Consider the following 14,028-nt stretch of genomic DNA (forward strand, 5'->3'; position numbering starts at 1 on the left):
AGAGGCACAGTGACTGAGAAGCCTGGACTTTGGGGAATCAGTGCAAGAGGCACTGGGGTTTGTGCACTGTAAATACTGTACATAATTCTTGTAAATAAACGTGTGTTGGGTGAGATACGATGTCCGTCTGTCTGTGTCCGGGTCCCAGTCCACAATGTAGATATGTATATGTAGATATGTATATACAGTATATATATATATATATATATATATATATATATATATATATATATATATATATATATATATATATATATATATATACATATACATATCTACATATACATATACATATCTACATTGTGGATTATATATATATATACATATATATTTGTGTGTGTATATGTATGTGCATATATGTAGATGTGTGTGTGTATATATATATATATGTTTATGTATGTGTGTCTGCGTGTATATATACATATATGACAGCAACACTCATAACAGTGACAAAACAATTACATTGACAATCATGTTACGTTATTTTTAAAATGTTTCCTTTTTTTCTTCATAACTTCTTTAACACAGTACTTCTCCGCAGCTTTGCGCGGGTATTTTGCTAGTATTTAATAAAATTCAGCAGGTTAGATATCCAGGCCTAGTGCATTATCACTCTAAAGTAATATTATAGCTTCTAGTAATTCCGATAGTGTCCGAGGTTTATGCAGTTCCTCTGCACTGAGTATCTAACTGTGGTATCTGTAATGTATCTAAAACATATTAGATTGTGTCTTCTTGTTGATGGCAGATATTTCATTCTGAACTTCGTGCTTGTGGGTTTGTTCAGCTAAGATCTTATTAACCTTCTCTCCATGTTTATAGTAATGATCTAGTGGTTCTATAACAGCCATAAAACACAATCACTCACAGAAATCTCTGAAATCAAAAGAATCTAAGTTATCAATCTGGATTGACAAAAGAAGATGCAAGGAATAGGTATGCATGACTACTTTATTAAAATTTGACTACACAGGGATTTTAATGAGGCTTCAGTGGATCCTTGACGTCTCTTCATCTGAGAAGAAACAAGAAACAAAAGATCAATGAGCAGATTACAGCAAACATAACAATTAAACATTCAATGAAATGACTGCAGGACATCAAATGGACAAAAAAGCCAGTTGTCAGTTGAGGGGATGAGACTAAGGAGCCAAGATGGGTTTTGACACACAAGAGATGTTTTAACAAACTTAAGTAAAAATGAGTGAAATGATTCTCACAAAAAAATGATTTTACAAAAAACATCAGAAGCCTAAGAAATTTACCAAACAAGATGAGACCACTCAGCCCATCAAGCCTGCTTGTTTAGCTAATAGCTAAGCTGCTCCAAGTCTGTGTGAAATGCACTGGATTCAGAAAGTATTCAGGACCCTTCACTCTCTACACTCTACACACTATGGTGTTGTAGACTTCATTTCCAATGGATACATTTTCCATTTTTGTATATCAGTCTGCATTCAGTAACCCAAAATGACAAAGTGAGAACATATTTTTCAAAACAGTTCGGAGATTATGTAAAAATCATCATGAAATGTGAAATGGAAGAAGTTTGCAACCACCAGGACTCTTCTTAAAACTGGCAGTTCAGGCAAACTGAGAGACAAGACAAGAAGGGTCTTAGACAGAGTGGCCAGTAAAAATCCAATGATCATCTGCTGAGATGTGATAATCTGTGAGAAGGATGACTACCTCAACCACATTTCATCAATCAGTCATTTATGGTAGAGAGGCTTGACAGAAATCAGACTTGAGTAAAAGGCATATGACAGTTTAAACTGCCCTTAAATTCTGAGGAAAAAGATTCTCTGGTCTTAGGAGACAAAAACGGAACTCTTTGAACCTGCCTGATACCATCCCTATGGTGAAACATGATGGTGGTATTATCATGTTATGAGGATGCTTTTCAAAGGGACAGGGAGAAAGGTGAGAATTGAGGTAAAGATGAATGCAACAAAATACAGAGAGGGCCTTGAAGAAAACCTGCTCCAGAATGAATGCCACCTTAGACGGGGTGACGGTTCACCATTCAGCATTACAATGACTTGAAACGTACAACAAAAACAAAGCTGAACTGGCTTAAGGACAAGTGTCTTAGTGTCCTTGAGTGACCCTCCTATTGTGTATTCAAACCTTACATTTTTACTTCCTAAATGTAATACTTTATTACTGGCATTGAATTTAATCTGCCTTAGCATGTATGCTCTGCAAGTCCCTCTGTGATGGTTCAATGGATTCCCAATTATCTGGCACTCCACCAGGCTTGGCATTATCTCCAAACTTAAGCAGCGTGTTATTTATATTGAAATCAAATTATTTATGTAAATTAAAAATAACGACCTTAGTGCTAATCTATGCTGGACACCACACTTAACATCACCTACTTCTAATAAGCTTCCTCACACCATGACCTTCTGCTTCTTGTGTCTGAGCCAATTCTGCACCCATCTACACACCACAACCTGAACACCTGCATATAGCACCTTTTGAAATAATTTCTGAAAGTCAATATCAATAATCTGCAGTGGGCTGGTGCCTCGCCCGGGGTTTGTTTCCTGCCTTGTGCCTGGTGCTGGCTGGGATTGGCTCCAGCAGACCCCCATGACCCTGTAGTTAGGATATAGCAGGTTGGATAATGGATGGATGGATGGAATATCAATAATATCATCTGCTCCATTCTGATTGTATCTTGTTGTTCCCATCCATCCATCCATTTTCCAACTCATAGAATTCCTGCCTGTTAGTGAAACACAACCTCCCTCTTTTGAACTCATGCTGACTGTTCAGTAAAATTTCTGCCCTTCTTCCATGTTCTCATTCTCAATGTGAACGATTTGGTTTTAAGTTCTACATTGTATACAAAGCAAGTTCTGGGAACGTGTGACACTGGATACTTCACAGAAGTAAATGGACCAACTGAGATGGCAGATAGAGTCAATACGGCTTTGCTAAATAATCTGTGCTGTGACTGGCAGACCCTTTTCGTGACGAAGGTTACTGTATAATGAAGGAAAGTTTCTATTCTACACCTGAACTGTGTGAGATTTTACTTCAAATCAAAAACCGATGTATACAGCACTGTATGACTGAAGTGCCATGATATACCTGATCATTCCAGTCACATGAACACACCAACCTGAAACATGGTGCAGTGTCTGTGCAGCAAGAAGGCACAATGATTTCAATGAAGTGGAAGGACAAAAAAGACGTCTGCCACCCAGACACTGATCACAATGCAGCAACTGTCAATGTGCATGTTGGGGAAAATGTGGAAGTAAGCCTGGTGCTATGGTAGGTTACAAAACAACACAACAGGCAGCGTTGATCATGTAGGTATTAACATTCTACCCTGTGTAGAGGGGCAAAATAAAGGTGCCAGAATAAAAGTAGACTGTTTGGGGTGGCAAGTGGGTAGAAAAAACTGTTTAATTTCAACAAGAAGCAAGCAATGGAGCAAAACTAAAGGACTTTAATGTGTGTTTTCTTGTCAATAAATTGTTGTTTCAATCAACCATTTCAGATGGATGTTGTTTTGGCTCAGGGTAGAGCAGAAGCCTGGTCAACATCTAAAACGAGATGCCATCCTCTGTCAAAGGTCTCTTTTTATTTTGGACCAGAAGGGCCGGGGCTTGTTTTGTTTCAGTGCCCTCAAGGGATGGTTACTCAAGGCTGTGACAGAAGAAGGAAATAAGACTGGCACCACCAGCGCCCCCTATCTTCCTGAGGTGGTATTACTTTATATGTAGGCAAGACTGGAAGAAGACACTCTGGTGTGCATTTGTGACTCCTGTCATGCAGAGGCAACATAAAAATATATTACAAAAAAAAATTCTTTCGACATTTACTTGAACAGTGACTATGTGCATTGGTGACTGTTTCAAAACAAATTGCATGAAAGATGTGCACTAAATCTGCACCATTACCTCAGTGGACATGAGATGATTCCTTTCTACTGTAATTCTGTTAATATGTCGGCATTTACATGTTTTTGTTACACACAATTCATTTTTGAGTTGCTGACAATAAAGCTCAATCCCTTTTTGCCCATTTCTGTCACGCCAAGGTGGGTAACTAAAGACGACTGGGACACAGAAAAGGAAAAGACAGCGACAGAGTCATATAGTGTCTCACACTCAGTGCCTTACCTTTACTGGTTCATACAAATGGGAAGGTCTGTAAAATAAAGAAAGCATTAAAATGATGTACTCCAAAAAAAATGTCCACAACTCTGCTTAGGAATAAATTAAACACAAATAAATCAAAAATCTCAAGACTGAAAACTTCTACATTTCAAGTGGACATAAGAAAAGCATGAAAATTATAAGACCCAGGAAATTCACCAACCACTAATAATAAAAACATTTTTTTACATTTATATAGTGCTTTTCACTGCTCAAAGTGCTTTACGTAGTGAGTGGGGAGCCACTTCAACCAACATCAATGTGCAGCCTACATCTGGTTGATGCGACTGCCGCCACTTTTGTGCCATTACGCTCAGCACACATTAGCTGTTAGATGATGAAGTGCTGAGAGATAGTTAGCCAATTAGAGATGGAGGATGATTAGGGGGCCAGAATGACAAGGCCTTGGTGGCCAATTTAGCCAGGATATCAGGATACACCCTGCTCTTCATGAAGGATCTTTTATGATCACAGAGAATCAAGGACCTCAGTTTTACGTCTCATCCAAAAGACGGAGCCACATTTACAGCACTAGGCAAATCATCGCTGCTGTCTCAGATTGCAGATGGTCGCAGTTTCATATTTTCCATAGACTTACAGAACCTTCTTCAAGGAGCAATGAATATCCTCCATGTGTCCTGATAATTATACACACAGATATTGTACTATTTCAGCACTCCGCTGACATTTTCCACTGTCTTTTATCTTTGCTTTGCAGTGTAATTTCCAGTTTTATGCATCTTGTGTAAAAGAACAAAATTGCTCAGTTATTCTGTAATAACATTGAATTGAATTGAAAAAAAGGGCTACCAGGCCAAGGGTGGGTTCAGCTAAAGAAGTTAGTGCCAAAGAAGCAGAAGAAGAACAAGAGTGGGGAGAGGAAAGAAAAGTGTAAGTTAAAGGTAAGAGTGGGGACACTAAATGTTGGAACAATGACTGGGATTTGCCAGATTTGATGGTGTGATGGACGGCGCACATGAGGCAGTATGATGTAAGAATATTAGGAGACAACCTATCAGGAATACCTGCTCCCCGCTAGATGGCAGCATCCCTCGCTGATGCTACTTGTACTGACACTCGCAAGGCATGCTGGCCAATAAGACAGGCTTGTCAGATTCCCTGGGAGTGGCCAGGGGGTTACTGCAGGGATACATGATCGCTAATTTGTAGAACTTCTACTTGTACTGGAATGCTACAAATGGGATCTGCCCGGACATTGTAAGTACTCTCAGGTCTAAGATTAAAGGAGCTGCTCGACTTCATCCAGGTGAGTCAGAGTCAGGTGTGGTGATGGACTGGGAGATCAGAATCAGCAGGAGAATAAAACCAGAACAAGCAGCACCAGGAATGATTTAGAAAGAAAGTTTGAAATGCAGTGCAGTCATTTGAGAGGGTGTGGAGGAATGGCAGAAGAATAATAGCAAAGTTGTATTAAGAGAAATTGAAGAGATGTTGGGATAAGACGACAGAAAGGAGCCCAAATACGGACAAAGAGACATGGTGGCAGAACAGAGAGGTTGAGGATGTGATAAAGAAGGAGGAAAAGAAGACCTGGTACCACCACTGAGGGAGGAAGATAAATAAATTAATAGGCAGACAAACAAGCAGGCAGTGGCAAGAGTTCAAGGACAGACTTTTAAGGAGTTGCATGAAAAATTGGAGAGAAAAGTGGAGGAAAAAACACTTTTAGCATAGCAAAGAGTAGGAACAAGGAATAGAAGAATTTAGTCAGATAAAGCAGATAAAAGATGAGCAAGGTGTGGTCTTAAATAAGCATGATAGGATCAAGAATAGATGGAAGAGGAACTGTGAAAGGCTGTGGAATGAAGAAAATCCAAGGGTGCCATTAGGGGTTGGAGGCCCAAATGAAGGACAAGTACCAAGAGTAAGGATGGAGGAAGTAAAGGAGGCACTAAAAATAATGAAAACTGGAAAGGCAACAGAACAGGATGGATGGAGGATTGGCCAGGAACAGGAGAAGAAATTACATGTTGCAGAAATGAGAATGTTGAGCTGGATGTGTAGAAATACAAATAAGGACAGAATAAGAAATGAGACAATTTTACAACAGACAACAAGCTTACAACAAACATCATAGAAATATCTAAGAAAGTTCAGGAAAGTCGGCTGAAGTGCTATGGACATATGATGAGGAGAGACAATGAATATGTTGGTAAAAGAAAGGTGGGGGAAGGAAGAGAAAATCATGGGTGCCAAAGTGGAGGAGGATGGATAAAATAAATGAAGATCTGAATGAATGGAGTCTGACTAAGGAGGAGGTGCAGGACTGAGCAGAATGGAGAAGGTTAATAAATCACACTGACCCCCACGTTGAAGTGGGAAAAGATGAAGAGGATTAAGAAGACAGAAAGTAAGGAGAAATCCAGAAAGATTTTTCATAATTGGAGAACAGATATTAAAAATGGCTTATATCAGGTGGCGCCTTTTCAGCTGAAATATTTCTGGTTAACAGACAAGGCCTGTCCAGGAAGACCCAGGACATCACCCTGTTCCCGTTATTTTTTATTTCATTATTATCTGTGCAAGGAGTATCTTGTTTGCCCATTGTTACTGAAAGTTGACAAAATAAGTAGGGGCTGATGAGATGGCTGCATTACAAACTTGCCAGAACAATACGAGAGAAGATCCTCAGCACCTTGTGATGTCTATGAATCGCAGACTTCAAGCAGTCATTGCATGTTAGAAATATGCGACAAAGTCCTAAAAATGACGGCTTTAATAGACCTGCCATCGCTGAGTTACAAACATTATGGTGCACTGTAATCGAGTGACCATGTAGATAAACTGTCATTTCTAAATTGTATGACCGATATGTACGAGAGACCACTAATGTGAAAGTCTACAGCGTGCACTTTAATCACGTCTGAATGTTTTGAGTTGAGCTGAAGGGGAAATCAAATCTAAATTTGTTTTTGCTCCAAACAGTATGGAGAGCACTGTATGTGCTTTACTGTAATCACAAAATCTCATGGGAATTCATTACAAAACAAACCATATTAAATAATAAGTTAAAATTATTATAAGGTTCATATATTGTAATGTATGAAATTCTTACTTGGTAGGCAGACTAACCTATCCGGAGCTCCCTGAAAGAAAAAAATATTTTACTGATCAGAAGACTAAAGAACAGGACTTTGGTTTTCTATATCAGTGATAACTTCACATGACAAACACTGAACATTGACAATGAATTAAATTAAAAAAATAAAGAATCCCTGATGGGCACTCAGATGACTGAGAGATGTTCACAGCTGTAAGAGAGCAGCTGCTCCATGGTATGTGACGTAAAAGCCTGTGGTGATCAATTAGCTGCCATTTATGCTTGCCGTTTGAAGACCTTAGTGACAGAATTAATGTCCACACCTGCTCCATGAAAACAACAATTACACCATTATAAAAGAAAACAATGAAATTCCTTGAGAAGCTGACATATAGAAAATTAAATGAAATGTAGACCTCTGGAATATTATCATCAACACGTCAATATATTCCCTTGTATGGTGGATTCAGAAAGTATTCAGACCCCTCCACTTTTTTTTATCATTTTGCTAAGTTGCAGCCTTGTGTTAAAATCTTCTAACTTAATTTTCTATTCATCAAGTAACACCCAATATCCCAGAATGACAGTGAAAAATACATTTTTTCCAAAATAATGAAAAATACAAATCTGAAGTAGCATATTATTGTAAGAATGTATACCCTTTACTCAGTACTTACAGGTAATATACTATGTGTTATACAGGTCATAAAATGAATTATTCCAAATGTCATATATACGTATGTCTCTCTCTTTTATCAGTGCAGCTTTGACATCATGGACCAGAAGGTGCATACTAATTCAGCGTGAGCAGCAGCACTCAAGAATAAAACCGAATAAAATAAAATTCACATCCACAATCATACCCAGTCATGCACACCACTGACACCGACGTCCACAGTTTTCCCAGTCCCAGTCTCGTTCATGCACAAGATTTGACACTGTTTTCAAATAAAGAGGCGGTATAATAAAATAAGGTTGTTATACCACATCTTTATCTGAAAACAGCATCAGATCAGGGGTTTGGGGGTGGGGTGGTTATGTGGGAGCGTGAACGTGACTGAGAGAATAAAACTGAAAAAAAAAACGCTAAGTTTTACCAATACAATAAATTTACATAGGCTGTTATAGATGCAAATCAAATGTATGGTTTTATTGTATAATATTAACAATAAGAGCACCTCATTACTCAAAACAGGATATTTGGCAGGCGGTCAGGATCAATCCAGTGATCTCTTGATTACAAGTCAGCAGTTCTCACCGCTAAACCACAGAAGCTGGCATATCAACAGCCTACCCTAACGTGCTATCTTTTTCATCGGTTATATTCTTGATTAAAATTGCACTTGTTTTGTGATACTTGTACCTTTTGTGAAAGTGTTTATTTGATATTTGGACTTCAGGCTTCACACATTATACACTTCATGTCTAAATTTTGTCATTTATTAATAAAACATAAAAAACGTTTCTTTTTAAAAGATGTGTTTGGATAGACTGTTGTAGACACGGAACAAACATGAAATGTATGTATTCCAAATGACGATGTATTATTTATCCTCTACAACTCCAGCATTTCACTGCAAGATAAACGCTGAGCACTGAGAATCTTCTTTGTGAATTGAGCTGCAGTGCTGAGGTTGATGGGATAGCAGGCTGCTTGCTACTTGTGCTGATTGACATATTTACAACACAAAAGACGCTGACGGAGAGATGCGAAGGGTTTTAAGGTGGGCCAGGATTACGAGTTTTTTCGTAGGCTAAAGAGAATTCTAGTGCTAAGGATATCTCTGTACTTTGTTTCAGCTTTCCTTCAAACCTTATTTATTCTAAGTTGCCAGCCCCACATTATGATACTGCCACCACTATACTTTAGAATTCAGAAATTGATGAGTGGTGCCTGGTTTCCTACAGACATGATGGTGAACTTGGTTTCATCAGACCAGAAAATCTTGTTTTTCACAGTCTGAGAGTCCATTAGGTGTTTTATTGGAAAACTTCAAGCAGGCTTTGAATTGAAAACCTTCCAGATACCAGTGCAGATCCTTAGCCACAGGTCTACCACTTCTGTGAGACCTTTTATAGACCGGTGTGTGTCTTTCATAATCAGTCAAATCAAATGAATTCAACACAGGTGGGCTCAAAACAAGGTGTACAAACATCTCACTGATGATAAATAAAATGGGTTGCACCTGAGTCTGATTTCTAATGTCATCACACAGGGTCTGAAAACTTCTGCTAATGTGAGATTTCACTTCATTATTTTTATTACATTTTGCAAAAATGTCAAAAGTACTGTTTCTGTGTTCATTCCAAGATACCGAGTGCTCCTTTATGTGAGAAAAATTGATGCAAATGATTTTAGCATAAGACAAGAACATAACAAGATCTGTAATACATTAAAATGATCAGAAACTTTTTGAATCCTGTGTACTTCACACCATTGTGGCACACTTGGACAATAAAAACTGCTGTGACCGACTACTATTCATAGACAAGAGTTCAGTAAAGGATAAGTTTGGTATTTTTCAAGTCAAAGTTATTTCTTCACAAATATGATACAGATGTGGACACATTATCTGGTCTACTTCTGGCACATTGAAAAAGTGTTGTATGCCCCCAGAAAAGTGATGACATAAAAAGCAAATGTCCCTGTTCGTCTTTGACATATCATGGAGTAAAGCAAAGAAAATGTGAAAAGAGATCAAGTAGTGCTTCCATTACAAAAATATTCTGAAATGGCCTGGACACATTTGTTCAGGACCCCTTGGAAAAAAAAAAATATTGGATTCAAGTGATTTATCAAACTAGCTGTTCTCTTGAATTCGTACCACACGTCTCCAACCGTACAATCAGTCATTCTGACCATTTAAATGAAGAAAAGTCGTCACCCTGCTGTGTGGTGTCATTGTTTCTCCCACACTGAACATGGACCAGACAGAGCAAAGCAGAAAGAAAATGATAAACAAATACATTTTAGGTACTTACTGAAAATATTTATACTTACATTATGTCATCTAAAGTTGTTTTCTTTTTACACGTGTAAAATTAGGCAATGCAGTTAAATTTTCAATGTGTGTGTTATTAACGATTTTACCTATTGAACATACTGCGTACAGCAAAACATTTTGTTGTGTCACCAAGCTTGGTTTCTTTGTAGCTCTTTATTCATATCCTCTCTGATAAACACATATTAGACTTTTTTCCCTTCTTTCAACATGCAAGAGAATCAATTTCGATTACCAGCTTCCACCCGTTCGGTGAGATGGTGGACTCCCTGCCTTATCAACTCACTTGTGTTCACCATCTAATTTCCAAGAACAACACACCTGTGATTGGATTTCCTCTTTCCCCAACTGTTGATGCCCTTGCCCTGCCTTTTGCTGCTGATTGGTCAATTGATTGCATTTAGATTTGACACAAATAATCTTCCAAAAATTAATTCAAAAGGGGCTTCTAAAAAGTACTGAATGAAGGGTCTGGATGCTTCTATGAATGAGAGATTTCAGGTTTTCATTTAGAATCAGTTTCTAAACCAATTTCCATACCCTACTGAACACACATCTCCATTATGTCATTATGTGCTCTGGAGAGTAGATTGATAGGCATGAATGGCTAATTTCTCCATTTCAGATATTAAAAGTATGACACAATAATGTGTGCAGAAAGTAGAAAGTGGCTATGTCTGAGAAGACGCTGCAAAATGTATTCAATTTTTAGAATGAATTAGCTACACTGCCCATAAATATGAAAGGAGTAGAGCATTAATACTCACCGCAGCAGCCATTGCAAGAAGCAAAGCGATAGTGGAAAGGAAGCAAACTGCTTTCACAGCAAACATGGTGATTGTCTCAGCAGATGAGGTCTGAGGATTTCTAAATTTGTGAGCATATTATACACTTTTATATATTTAGACTATGTAAATATTCAATGATAAAATGAATATGTGATCTCACTAATTTGAATGGGTGTGTAACATGAGTAAATAATAAACCATTTGGCTCTTTACCAGTAATTCACAAAAACTAACTCTTAAGACCTAAAGGTATTTTTATAAAGCCACATGTTTATTACAGGATTTTAACAAATGTGAATATATTATACACTTTAAAGTGCAAAGATGGCCTTTACTTCTGAAATAGTCAAGGCAGAAACCTAAGAAACAGTAAAATAAGTCAAAATGTCTAAATAAATCAGCTAGTGTGAGCTCAGGCTGTCAAATTTCTCAAAAGAGCAGGTCTCAGACATAATGAAAAAAATGAAGAAAGAAGAAACAGTGGGCCTGACTAGACTTGGAAATTAATGTCCTGTCTTGACCAGTGGCTGAAGTGAAATAAACATTTGGCGTTACTCCTTGTACTCCATGAATAGCAGAGGTGTTGTCCTCCTTCTGTGAATAGTAGGGGGCGTTGCAGCACACCAAACTACCAGACACAACCACAGTGAAGTACCAGATTCAAATAAAAGGTTTATTATTAAAATGTACATTAACTCTTTGAGGGCTGAATATTTTTTCCCTAAGACAGTTTCTGAAAAGCAATGGTTTCACACAGAAATCAACATAAAACGTCTGTTGGTGCATGCTGTGGCTGCTAATTTGCCAAGAATGTGCAGCAGGCTTACTGCTAGGCTGCACAGTGCATTGCAATCTGGTTTCTACCTCTTATCATTGTTAAGTGGCAGTCCTACCTGGCGAACATTGTCAGTACCACAATTAGCTGGGGACCAATCATCTGAAGCTGGAACCTTACATTCATTTTCGATCACTTGTATCAAAATTGGAATCCGACAATAATCATAGTCCAGTTCAGAGATAAGAATAGGCAAAACATCATCCTTGGAGTATTTTGCTTTATTCATCCGGTTTGATCTCTCACCAGATGTCAGTGCCATTTTTGCCATTGTTTGCGCCTTGCTATTCACACGAGCGCAGGATTAAGTCAGACCAATCTAACTTTCCTTCTAGTAACGAGAGACCAAGTAAAACATAACAGTTGGTTTTGCCGCCATTTACAGTTGATTACCATCGTCAACTCCTCCTTTTGACAAAAGTCGACATCAGAGAAAGAGTTAACAAAAGGCTTCTGTATAATCTTATCTATAAACATCTTTTACACAAGTGGAAGTGTTTATGTTTGTCCAGCCTGGAAGTGAGAGCTGGAGTTGGGGTAAGAGCTCCACTTTCGAGGATACGCAAGCGAGGCCAGCACGTCGGCAAAATGAAAACTCCTAGGAGAGAGACGCCCAGAGTATTTTCTTTCATTTCCCTGACATCTCTGCATTTAATTTTTTTTTCTGAAGATTTCAATAGTTTCTAGGAACTTGTGCTTTTTATAGCACAGGCTTACACTGCTAGTAATGTAATATTAACCATAACACAAGCTTTGTCCTCTTCCTCCCAACTCCATCTCGCCTGGATGATGTCCAGCAGCTCCTTTTATCTTAGACATAGGAGTAGTTTCAGATCAATCACACAGCATCTAGGAAGTACTTCTGGGTCAGGCAGAACTTCCCTCTAGTGGTATCTGAGGACTCCAAAAGGGCTGCCCACCAAAAATGCAATTCCCATACAGCCCAGCAAGTGTCCGAATGGGAAGTACACCAAAGGGTATGAAATTTTTACTCAATGTATAATAGTAATAATACTCCCTAGTCACGGGGACGGTATGAAATGAACTACTTCCAGGCTGAAGAAAAGAAGAAGTTTTAATCTGACCCAGAAGTGCTATGGAATCATGGACTGAAGGACAGAATCCCTCCTGGGTCACAAACTATATAAAGGACTGTGGAAAACCCAGCAGATTGAGCCTGAGTTGGGAGGAAGTGTAACAGAGCTGCTGGGTGGAGAGGAGGATTTATTATTGATTATTGTTATTATTATTGATTTATTGTGTATTGTGGAGGTGGAGGTGCTTGGTGCACATTATTGGAAAATTAAAATCATTTCTGGTTATTTTACCTGGTGTCTAAACGTGTTGTCTGCGGGTTTGGAGGGTCAACAACGACCCCTAATGTCACTATATATATATATATATATATATATATATATATATATATATATATATATATTGTCGGAGATGGCTGGGCTGGGATGCCCTGGAAGACCGCAAGAGGGCTTACGTCCACCTCAGACCACATGGGGGTGACCTCCCTGGTTCCTTTGGGGGCTACGGGTACAGAGCTTTGAATGTCTACCCTGCATGGGCCCATGATCACTGCCAGGGGGGCGCCCCTGTGCCTTGGGAGCCCTGGACCTCGGCACGTCCGCCACACCCGTAAGTGCCGGGGGGAAGACAAGCAGGGCTTGCACATAATAGATAATGGCAAATAAACGTGTGTTGGGTGAGTTGAACATGTCCGCCTGTCTTTGTCCGGACCGGCTTCCATAATATATATATATATATATATATATATATATATATATATATATATTGCGGTGGGCTGGCGCCCTGCCAGGGGTTTGTTTCTTGCCTTGCGCCCTGTGTTGGCTGGGATTGGCTCCAGCAGAACCCTGTGACCCTGTAGTCAGGATATAGCAGGTTGGATAATGGACCTCCTACAACTGAACACTATCAAAACCAAGGAGCTGGTGGTGGATTTTAGGAGGCCCTGGCCCCTCATGGACCCCTTGCCACCACGACAGGCACCGACCACCTTGCGGCCACAGCTCCGGTCAGCTGCCTTAACAATAGAGGCACAGAACATGGCCCATTCGGACTCAATGTCCCCCACCTCCCTCGGGACGTGGTTGAAGTTCTGCCGGAGGTGGGAGTTGAAGCTACTTCTGACAGGGGA

The 14,028-nt window shown here is 39.1% G+C and overlaps 1 long non-coding RNA gene across 1 annotated transcript; it reads right to left on the minus strand.

Annotated features, from left to right (window-relative positions):
* Positions 1–933: 933 nt before the first annotated feature.
* On the minus strand, positions 934–11,113 carry LOC120526364. Its single transcript, XR_005633135.1, has 4 exons — positions 11,009–11,113; positions 7,255–7,285; positions 4,143–4,170; positions 934–1,015 (listed from the first exon to the last, which is right to left on the minus strand). It is a non-coding gene; the product is annotated as an uncharacterized LOC120526364 (long non-coding RNA).
* Between the last annotated feature and the right edge of the window lie 2,915 nt (positions 11,114–14,028).

Source organism: Polypterus senegalus, chromosome 3 (assembly GCF_016835505.1).
Source record: "Polypterus senegalus isolate Bchr_013 chromosome 3, ASM1683550v1, whole genome shotgun sequence".
NCBI lineage: Eukaryota > Metazoa > Chordata > Cladistia > Polypteriformes > Polypteridae > Polypterus > Polypterus senegalus.